Source organism: Benincasa hispida, chromosome 4, assembly GCF_009727055.1.
Source record: "Benincasa hispida cultivar B227 chromosome 4, ASM972705v1, whole genome shotgun sequence".
Lineage (NCBI taxonomy): Eukaryota > Viridiplantae > Streptophyta > Magnoliopsida > Cucurbitales > Cucurbitaceae > Benincasa > Benincasa hispida.
Window position 1 is genome coordinate 2,519,351 of NC_052352.1, and position 12,754 is coordinate 2,532,104.

Consider the following 12,754-nt stretch of genomic DNA (forward strand, 5'->3'; position numbering starts at 1 on the left):
ATTTAAAGATCCGACACGTGGCTCGAATCCGATCTGAATCAAACTGCCTATTTTGTTTCTGAAATCTTATTATTTAATTGGTTTAATATTTTTTTAAAATTAAAAATCATTCTTGTCTCGTTATTTTAGTTTTATTTACTCACAGTTAATGTTATCGAAATTATTTAAATAGTATTAACAATATCATGTATAAAATATGTTTTTAAAATGTATAATAAATAAATGAGGGAAATTATTTTAAATGACAAAGTTGCTTAAAATATTTAAGTAATATAACAAAATTTCAGATACTTATAAATAAGTGTATATCAATGTCACTTATGGATAATGCTAGAAGTTTATCAACATATATCATTGTCTATCATTTATCGATTACGAAATTTTGATATATTTTATAAATATTTTTATTCATTTTTCTATATTTGAAAAAATCCAAAGAACAATCTAGTTAAATTTAAGATTTATTAAAAATATGAAGATTAGATTTGGATATTTAAAATTATGGTAATTATTTTAAATGGTAAAACTATTAAAAACATTTTCAATGTTTACCGTAATAGACTATTATAGACTTCTATCACTAAGTTATAGATTATAGTAGTCTATCACAGTCTATCATGATCAGTCACGTCTTGTTATATTTATAAATAAGTTGATTCATTTTTTTTATTTGAAAATAACCTTTAAAATTACACCGACTAAATTGAAAAAGCACATTATCAAATTGATTTTTTATTTTTTATTTTTTCCTTCCTCTTTTTCCACTCTCTTCACCGGCCTATTTGAAATATGGCTAAATAGTTTCAAATATATAGGTTTCATTGGAAAAAGGAAAGTTTTGTTGAGCTACATATTTATATACGTTCACATGTTTATTAAATTCTTCAATTTTAATTAGTTTTAGACTTTTAGTAGGTACGTGTATAATTATAGAACACAATAATAATAATAATAATAAATAAAAGAGAGTTTGATAAATGTAATTGAAATAAATGCATTAGTTTTAAATTGATAGCATGGCTTCGTGTTAATATGGGCATGTATTTAAACCACATAGACAATAAGAGTATTTGGTAATTCTATTTTTTTTTTTTTTAATTAAAGAGTACTATAATGATAACCAAAATGATTTTTCAAAGACTAAAATAGTAATTATGAAAACTGGTGAAAAAATAATTGTTTTTTTCTTTAATTTAAGGATTAAAATAGTTATTTTGAATGTTTAGACTAAAATGTAAATTTATGATCAAAGTAGGATTTTTTTTTAAAAAAAAAAAATACCAAAATAAAATTTTGCTCTTTATATACCTTGATTTTAGTCTACATCTTGTGGTTTGAAATTTTCAATAATCCAAATTTACTCTCTATATTTTCAATAAAACTTTAATTTAATAATTAGATTTTTCATAAATTTTAAACATAATTTATAAAAGTCATTTTTTAAAAAAAATTGATTAAGTAATATTAATAATATTTTTTGAAAGAAAATAACCTTGAAAAATATATTTCTAAAATTAAAAAAAAATGCTTGTACAAATTAATTTGTTTTGAAAATATTAATAATAAACTAACCATATATTTGGATTAACTTTTCAAATATTTAATTTTAAAAATAAATCATTTAAAAAAAAGTGTATTACTTGAAATAACTTTTAAAACATTTTCAAAATTTATTTTAGAATTTAAATAAAAATGATCTTTTTAAAAATTACTTTATTCTCTAGTCAATCCAAACACCCCATAATTATATGTACTAAATCTACGACGGGTTAATAATACAATTCTAAAGATAAGTATTTAAAATAAATAGAATAGAAAGAAATTTAGAGGGGTTGAAAATGATATTTTAACTAACAAAATAATTGAAAAGGGTTCACGATCTACTATTAAAACAAACTATTTTGTAAAAATAAATAAGTATCAATTTACACTTTTGAATTTTGGACTGTATCAATTTAAACACTAAACTAATAATTACATCAATTTAAATCATAAATTTTCATAAATGTATCAACTTAAATCTCAAATTAATAATTATATCAATTTAAATCATCTATTATATTTTACTTAAATAAAGTTATGAAAGTTTAGGATTTAAATTAATATGTTTATGAACTCCAAGTTGATACAATTTCGAGGTTTAAATTGATACTACTAATCTTGTTTAAATTAATACAACAATTAATCATCAAAATTTATAAGTATACATTGATAGTTGCAAAATAATAATAATAATAATAGGAAGAATTTGCGGGTAAGATAAAGTGACAGACGGTTTGGAACGTGGGCCACGTATACTGTGGGATGGAAGTTTCTGACACACGCTTAAAATAAGTGGTAAAATAATTATAAAAAAAAAAAAAAAACAAAGGGTGTCATGAATTTCGATCTTCGTTCTTAACTTCAGCGACATCACACCCATAACTATCCCCTTCATATTCCACATTAAAAATTGTTATGTTATATAATATTATTTTATATTTTAATTAAATAGGTGTCCTTGATAACATGAGTATAACTCAATTGACAAACATTATCAATCTTGAAGGTAGAGATTTAATCCTTACCTCACATGTTATCCAAAAAAAAAAAAAAATTATATAGATCTTGTTTGATAAATCATTTAAGCCATATGTAATAATTATTTGGGTCTCTATTGGTAATCATTTCATTTTTCATTTTTAGTTTTTTAAAATTAAGCTTATTTTCTCTCTCTTTTTTTTTTTTTTTTTACAATAATTTGCATATTTGTTAAGTATAATAGTTGAATTCTTAACCAAATTTCAAAAACAAAAACAAGTTTTTAATAATTACTTTTTTTAGTTTTTAAATTTTAGTTTAGTTTTCTAAACCATTGGTAATAACTAGATAACAAAAAAGAAATTTAGAGGTAGAAGTAGTGTCTATAGTCTTAATTTTCAAAAACCAAAAACAAAAAACGAAATTAGTTTTTAGTTTTTGAAAATTAAGATCATAAACACTACATCCACCTATTGATTTCTTTGTATCGTTGTCTAAATTTTAGAAGTGTTTTCAATTTTCAAACCAAGGAATATTTTTTAAAATAACGTTATTTTAATAATTATTAACAAAAATAGAGCTGAACTGAAATTATTGACAAAAATGGGGTAGTGTAATCGTGGATCTTGTACACGATTAGCCCTAAATCGTGGATAAGGTCCACGACTTTCTTCACACCACGTGAATCTGCCACATCTAGTAGTGACAACACTCATAAACTGCCACGTCTACAAGCATGCAGCATTGTCTAGTAATCATGGACAGGGTCCACGACTACCCTAAATCGTGTACAGGTCGAACACTCTGGTACATCTTATGTTTCTCCCACCGCTGTCTAATTTCGAGCGTATTGGTACGTACTCGTGGGGTGGGGCCTATCTTGTATGGCTTTATAGAGAACTTTGTCAAGCTATAATACACAAGCGTTGGAAATAGCGGAGCCTTGATACTGCTACAAGTATAGACTTATGAAAGATTTAAAATTATAGCACCATAAGTCCAGTTACAGGTCCCAAATCATCGTCCACTCAATGTTAGGTATTATTTTATTTATATATTTATTTTGTTATCTTTTTATATAATAAAATAAATTAATTGTATATTTTTTAATTTTAGATGGAGTGGTGTATTAGCTGTCTTTGAACAGTCGGCAAATAAGTTGCTAATATACTGAAAAATATTTGATCGACTCATGCACAATCAAGTAACAAATAATATACAAATAAATATTATAAACTTTTTAGGTGTCAATTTTTTTTTTTTCAGATTAATTGGATGTCATATGTCACGGTCATACTTGCCCAAGGCGTGTTGCCCATGGTCGCATGTCCGCCTCCACCTCTTTTTACCATGCTTCCATCCTATGTATTTTATTTTGCTAGTTAGTTTACTTTCTATGTACTTTTCTTAGTGTATGACTGCTCGTCCATTTCCATATACATGGGTGGTAGATGTTTTTTTGTTCAGAATGCACTATGTAGACGTATGACTAGTTGTCTTATCTTCACATCTGAGAGTTGAATGTTATAAAGCGTTGTTGACCCTTTTATTGCTTTCTAGCTATACGACTAATCTTCATTGCGCAATCATGCTATCAAACATTTGCAAAAACGTTTTTCTTTCAACCCGTTTTCTAAAATATTTTCTCAAGAACGGGGGTAGAGGTTGCGATACTCATTATGCCATCGACTATTCGAATTTGGATCAGTTAACTTGTTCGAGGGCGAATAAAAGTGCCACACAATTTCCTTGAGACTTTTACGATAGTGCGATTGTGACAATTGGCATTAGAGTCAAGTTGGCTAAGTTGAAAAGATGTGATAATGTCTATTACAGAGCAGTTGGACAAGTCCCATGTTGACCGATTGATCGAGATAGAAGAGTAAATGCTCTATCTAATAGAAGTCTTTAATCAAGTTCGATTCCTAGAAACTCGATTACAAGAAATCTCTGACAAGGCTAATGGAATCGACAAGGTGGCTGGTCACTTGAACGGGATGTTCATCAAGGAATTGTTAACAAGGGTTGAGACCTTAGAAGCAAAAGCTATGAGAATTGGTAATTTCAAGCGTGGGGATGGCTCGTCTGCCTATGTTGCCCTTATGGAAGAGCATGTCAAAGAACTAGACAGCTCACAGAAAGCGAAAATTCAGATGGAGTTATCCAAAGACTTTCGAGCCACTCTCAATGTTGTCCAGGTAGAGATTGTGGACATCAGTGCAAGAGTTAACCTCACCATGAGAGCGGTGAGAAACCAAGCCCCAGCTGAGGGTGCAGTTCAATAGAGCAAAAGTACTTGAGCCTAAGACCTTCTGTAGGGCTCGTGATGCGAAAGTGCTAGAAAATTTTATCTCTGATATGGAGTGGGATTTCAAAGCTACGAACACAACTACTGAAGAGTCAAAGATCACTTTGGCGACGATGCATCTAGCAGAGGATGCCAAGTTATGGTGAAGGTCCCGTTTCATGGACATCCGAGAGGGTCGATGCACCATGTGAGAGAAACTAAAACAGGAATTGTGTTCTTAGTTCTTTCCCGAAAATGTTGAAATTTTGGCAAGACGTAAGCTATGAGAATTGAAACATACTGACACTATTAGGGACTATGTGAAATAATTTTTCAGGCTGATGTTGGACATACAAGATATGTCCGAAAAAGAAAAAGTTTTCTATTTTGTCGAAGGTCTGAAATTGTGGGCGAAAACAAAATTATATGAACAAAGAATACATGATCTCCTAGTCGCGTACACAGCGACTAAACGATTGTTCGACTTAACTGATGAATCTCAAGAGATGCGGAAACATTCGAGATCCCCAACTAGAGGGAATAAGAGCAACTGCTCAAGCCCATCGAGAAATAGTGAGGGAGATAGAGACACTACTGGGGATGGTAAACCACTTCAACATAAGACTAGAAATACATGGTGGGGACCAAATCAACAGAATTTTTATTGCTCTCTATCCTGTTATATATGCAAGGGGTAGCACAAGGCAAGCAAATGTCTGAAACGAGCAGCCTTTAACGTCTTTCAAGCCTCATTAGCCTCAAACTCGAAAGGAAAAGTTGTTCATATAGAGAACGATAATATACAAGAAGAGGAAGATGAAACCCCACGAGTTGGGGCCAGATTCTTAGCTGCCCTCCAGAAGAAAATGAGAGAAATAAAGGAACCCCAAAAGGACGGATTGATGTACATAGATGCTTGGGTCAACCATAAATCGGCCAAGAGTACCAAAATTGACTCTAGAGCCATCCATAACTTTATGTCTGAAACAGAAGTCAGATGGTTGAATCTTCGTTGGAAAGGAGGCGTAAGGAAAATGAAAGCAGTGAACTCTGCGACCATGCCTATTACAGGAATGGTAAAGTGAACATACGTAAAATTGGGGGATTGGAGTGACCCTATCGATTTCGTGATAGTTAAGATGGATGACTTTGACATGGTATTGGGGATGGAATTCTTAACTCGAGCACAAGATAATACTGATACCCCTCGCTAAATGCTTAGTGATCACAGGGTCTATGTCATTGTTGTGCATGCCAGGAAATAGCCAAATGTGATAAAGATGATCTCAACCCTCCAATTGGAGAAGGAGCTTATCCACGAGTCAGTTGAAACCATGGAAGGGAAAGCCCCTCAAGACATTCTTCGTGTCTTGGAAAAGTATCACATTGTCGAGTCGGACAACTAAAACAAGTCTCTGCCTCCAAAAAGGAGGAAAATGAAGCTAAGATGCCGAGAGTTCCTACCAGGGGCAGTTCGGGTAAGATTACGCCAAGAACATTTCGATTGCAAGACCAAAGAGAATGACACACTGTGAGGAGCTATGAAGAACCGGTGGAAATCATCGAAAAGGTTGGGAAAGCCTCTTATTGGGTGCAATTACCATTGTAGATGGAAATTCATCCTATCATCCACATAAGTAATTGAAGCCTTATCACCTCGACCATGTTGATGAGCAATGTAGTGTTAGGGTTGATGCCCTAAATCTCGTAGGGTCCTATAATTTTAATTGATTGTACAAATATTTTATTTATTTATGTAATACAATATTTAATATATTATGTTAAAATTAGTTGTATTAACCACAAACCAATAAACCAACATCCAAGGTTATCTTGTAGCTTAAACATATATGTAGAGACATATGAGTGGATCATGTTTAAGTGATAACCTAAATGGTTTGTAGTAGATGGATACAAAAACGTTACAATTGTTGAAAAGATTTTTGTATCCCTTTCTTTTTCTCTGTAAAGGTTATCTTGTAGCTTAAACATATATCTAGAGTATGACCCACTTTATAGATGTTACAATTGTTGTAAAGTGCTACAAATGATCTGATCCTAATCATTCACGTAGAGGCATGTGAGGGGGATATTCTATACAAAGAAGTTTGTATAAGATTGGACCACGAAATGTTTAGTCTTATTATATAATGTCGTTCATAATAGAGACTTAAATTTCACCAGGATGACCATAGGTAACATGACCTGAATCCTAAATGAGTTGTGAACTCTTGCCTGTGAAGGTGGTCTTTTGATTTGTATGGGTGGGAGTCGCCAGATCGCGGACTCAACAAGCCTCCATTTTGGGGATTCGTCTAATCGAGGAGTTGGGAACACAACTACACAAGAAGGAATCCACTCTTTCCCCAATGTTGTAAATAGATAAATTGCTCTCTTAAAAGCTGATTCTAGGGTTTGAACAATGTGACGTCACATCCTCTCCTGGCCTAAGAGGTGTTTGGTCATAGTTGAACTATGTGAATTTGATTCATATAATTAAATTTAATATAAATGGGATTTATATTAAATATCGTTATTGAGAGAATTAACTATAGGTTATATTGTATTGGATACAATATTAAACTATAGTTTATATGTTATATTTGATATAACATATAGTTTAATATATAATAAAGTTGTTATCATATAAATATATATTAAATTTTTTTGTTAAAATTAATTTTTTTTAATTTTTTTAATTTTTTTAAAAGAACATTTTTTGGGAGGGAGTTGTAACTCCCTCCCCCTCTTTCTCTCAAAGAATTGGGTGGTTGTTGATCTTCATCATTTTTCTTTGTTTTTCACAGAGGCCTTTACAGAGAAAAAGAAAGGGATATAAAAACGTTATGTACTATTTTCCCAATCTCCTCCTCTCTACTCTCTGAATCTCCCACTTCCAAAATAGCCAGAGCACACACAAACTCCTGGATTCTCACCTAGATAATACAGAGTTTTCTTTGTGGTGGTGTTCTTCAGTTCAAGGGAATCTATTAAAGATCATTCTTCAAAGATATGGGTTATGAACCCTATTTTAATTTTCTATAATTCTTTTTCTAGCATGCTGTAAGTTTCTATTTTAGATGCATAATGTATGTTACTATAAAATTCTACATTCTGGAAAATTTTAGAGAATTGGGACGATCTGCTTTTGCTCGATGACCCTTAATTGGATCCTTTAATTGGTATCAGAGCCAGGTTGATGACCCAATTTTTCCAAAATTTCGAAATTGTTTTTACAGTTTATGTTGGGATTTAACAATCTGTCAATTTATTCATGTGATGTTGTTTTGATGGTTGTTTTTGAAATTGTTGGATAATTTCTGGATTGATACTATGTTTAATTACTTTGTATTTACTTTTGGTATGTAAAGGCCCATGTTTTTTTGGCATAATTTCACTATTGAATCTGTATTAATCGTCATTGAGTCGATCGTGATGTTCCTGCCCGAATTCTGGAGAAAACGAGACAAAAAATGATGGAGTTTCGAACCTATTCGAAACTGTACAGTGGATGATTGTACAGTAGTGTCGTGACGCTATGTCCTGTCATCATGACGCTGCAATGTAGCAAACAAAGGAAAACTTCGTAGTGTTGTGACGCTATGTCCTATCATCATGATGCTGCAATGTGGCAAACGAAGGAAAACTTTGTAGTGTCGTGACGCTAGGGCACGGCGTCGCGATGCTCCGAGATGGTGTTTTCACGCGTTTCAGCTCCAGTTCACGCGTGGTTCGTAGTCTGCTAGTCCAGTTCGGTTCGTGGGTTCTCCGGTTCTAGCAGTTTGGGTTCATCTAGACCGGTTTCTAGTCTGGTTCGAGCGGTTCAAAGCCCGATTCACTTATTTTTGAATTGGTTGACACTTATTCTTGTAACAATTAGATTCTTTGGTTAATTAAATTAATATATATAAGAGTTATATTAATTTAATTAATTTGTTTAGTGTCCAATCGAGGTCCAATAATCTTTTTATTTATTAATTATGCATTTGATGTATGATTTTTATTTATATTTATATGGCATATCGTATGTCATATAGTATACAATCCCACCATAGGTTATTCATTAATTTCATGCATCATATTACAAATGTTATAATTTTAGATGCATGATTTAATTTTATAGCATGCTCATGTATCATATAATATAAATGTTATAATATGTGCATGCATGAATTAATAGCATATTCATACATCATTTATATTATAATTGTTATAATATATAGTTCAATGTATGTATGGATGTATGCTATGGTTTGTTTCATTAACTATTTATATAAATGTCATATATGTTAGTAATGAAATAAAATTGCATGATGTATGACACTACCTTAGATAATTTATAAATGTTATAATTTACTAAAGCATGTCAAAGCATGTAATGTATGGTTTTAATTTATTTCTTTTGTTTATAATTGTTATAATAAAATGAAATTAGAAATTAAAAGCAATAATTCAGAGTTGCATGCAAACCTTAGGCTAAAATCATCTTTTAAAATTGTTTTAAAACATGATTTAAATAGACCTAAGATCATATTTCTAATGAGATTAGAAATTTAAGTTTAATCTTTTTATCGGTTTAATATGTTTAAATTGATTCATAATAAAAGATTAACTTTGTTACAAATGTATCTATAAGGGACTTTTTGTCTAATGCTAGTTTTGTCTAGGCTAGGGTATTTAAGCTGATGGAAACGTAACACCCCTACCTGTGAACTTACCTAGAAAGGTGAATTAGATAGATTTGTTATAAGCATGCAAGTTTGATTAAAGTTTGTTAAAGAGTTTAATAGACCTTATTCAAAATTGTTTAACTATTCAAAGACAAGTATTGTTTTTGGGCAAATTAAACTTTCACTTAGTTAAAAATCAGTAGCCGATTTTTTCTAAGTTAATTAACCCTAAGTAAAACGCTCAGTGAGAGGAAAATAGGGTACATGATACTTCATTTTATCATCTTCACATTTCTCCCTTAAAGTTCACACCGTGAAATCTATACACGACCTCGAGGCACCTTAAATGTCCCCTACGGATGGCATTTGTATAGATCAATATCAAGATGAATAGAGAGAGTGTTTATAGTAAGATGGAGCAGGATGTTTGACAACATATCCCTCGGTCTCTCATTAGTTTGAAGTAAAGTTTCATGCATGGCTTTGTGGCACTGAGTGTCCCCTATAGGATGACATTTTTGCATGATGCTTTATTCAAACTCCAGCAACGATTAGGGTTACTTTACTTTCATGTCTCAATCAATTTTTCCCTATGGTTGGCTCATTGGGGCGAAACTCTAGGACCTAAAATGGAGGGTTACACTTACAAGATTTGTTAAGTGAGTTTAACAAATTATGGACCGGACAATGGTGGCTGATAGTTATAGTAACAAAGAGTTGTTCTGTCTATTTGTTGAGATTATCTTATTTCAGTGAAGGGGCACATGATCATCCTACGGTGACTTTTGTCCTGTCTTACTGAAACATCATTGCAAATAGATGTTACTTAGGTACATTAAACTATTTTGCTAAAAAATTGATTGGTTGTCTTGATGGTTAATGCAAATAGACTAATTATAAATAATTTGTATGGTTTCAACAATATTTTCAATATGACTTCCGCTACACTAAATTTACTCGCTGCTAACAAATTAACAGGCAAAAACTACACTTCTTGAAAAAAATATGATCAACACATCCTTATCATCGATGACCTTTATTTTGTCCTCATGGAGGATTGTTCTCCTATTCTAGCTCTCAGTGCTGCTCAAAAAGTTCGGGAAGCATACGAGCAATGGATACGGGCAAACGAGAAGGCCCGAGCATAGATCTTGACAATCCTTTTCGAATTCTTGGCCAAGAAGCATTAGCCCATACTAATGGCTCTTGAGATTATAGAGTCCTTGAGGAGAATATTCAGAAAACCGTCCGCACAGCTCAGCCACGACGCTCTCAAACACATCTTCAATGCCCTTATGCAAGAAGGGGTATTTGTTTGAGAACATGTTCTCAACATGATGGTCCACTTCAACATGGCAGAGATGAATGGGTCTGTATTGATGAAGCCAGTCAGGTTACCTTCATTCTGGAATTTTTATCTGAAAGTTTCCTATAGTTTCGTAGCAGTGCTATCATGAACAAGATTGACTACAACCTGACCACCTTGTTCAATGAGCTACAGACCTTCCAGTCCTTGATGAAAACCAAAGAAGAGAAGGGTGAAGCAAATTTTGCTTCATCCTCTAAGAAGTTTGATGACATGCAGAAATGCATGTCATCTTAGACCTTTTATTTAGAATCATGAGGGTTGTTAAGCAGAATATGCAGCAATTATGTTAGGAATTCATGAGAAAATGAGTTTGCGGCGTTCAACATTTAGAATCTCAGCTAACCCATTATTATGCATTATTCTGCATTCAATTGTCTATTTTTGTAGCTAACGCAGGAAGTGGACGCAAACACGGAAGCTGGGCTACCGCATAGATGACCGCATGCGGAGAAACTCTCCATCGCAAAGGTGAACGCATACGATCAATGCATGGGTATTACGGTAATCAACCGCATGCATCCATCGCATAGGAGTTGTGATCGTCAAGCGATTGCATTCATCGTGTAGAAGTTACGGTAATTAAGCGAATGCGGTCACTGCACGATTGTGGCTACACAATAACCATAATAGTGGGATGAATGCAAGGTTGGTGGAATGAAGGTATCAACACATATCTCGGGAAATCCAAAAGATGATGTTGACATTTCACCTACCATGCCGTTAGTAATAGAGATTCAGAAAAGGACCAACACACCACGAATGTCAAAATCAGAGCAGGTTCATTAATGCTGTCGGCGATCAAGCTCTATAAATAGAAGCCGCTGAGTAGAATTTCAATTCATTCAAGTTCCGGCCTTTGGGCAGATCCTTGTGATCTAGACAAGCACGTTGGAAGAAAGCTTGAGAGTTCTTCATCTCTTTCATCCATTCCGAGTGACAACTGAAGCCTTCGCTGGAGTTAGATCTCGAGAAAGTCAACTCCATCGTCCTTCCATGACACCACCGGCAGCCTTGACACACATCTGCTGGAAGTAAGACATTGCTTCCAGCTGGTCCTTCCCTTTTCTCTTCTTTTCCTATATTGTATTGTATTACATTTTGGATTAAGAAATTAATACATTGTGTGTTCAATGCATTTCTATGTTTCCTTCGATTCCATCTTCATCTTTCTTTACTCAGCATCCTTAACTTTCATTGCATTAATGAGATTGCTAGAGTATCACATACTTAGTCATGCAGATTAGAGATATGAAGCATGTAGCAAACTACCGAGAGGTATGCGTTGCGTGAGTGTGTGAGAAAACCTTATTTGCTTGGTGTGAAGCTATAGCAACGCCTGTCTATAGACGAACATAATGCTTGTCTATGAGTAAAGTCAGCAACAACTAATTTCCCGAGAGAGTAAGTGGCTGGTCGCATCAAGCAATGTAAGCTATTGTTCACTAGAGATAGGAATAATCTTGAATCAGCCAAGTGTATGCGGTTACCTTGTCTTATGAGCGCATCATTCATCATTTAGGCATACTTGGAAGAGTAGTCTAAAACCCAAATCTAAGACTCGAGAGAGCGAACTGGAACGCATAAGCAAGAATGGGGAACCTAGGAATAAGCTTTGTTTGCTATTACACAGCATATGCACCCTACGGAGAGGATATTGCATGCGTCCAAAAAAGTAGGATATGGTGGCGATATGCGGTCATCTCGACATTTCACACACACACCGCATACATCCTAGATTTAGGCACAAGTGTGTGTAGCATGATTGCATAGCTTGCGTTGGCTGAGGTTGCCCTTACGGTCACTCTTAAGGGTTGCGATGAAGACATCTTCACATTTTATCTATTTTTCATCCATTTACTTCNCTTAAGGGTTGCGATGAAGACATCTTCACATTTTATCTATTTTTCA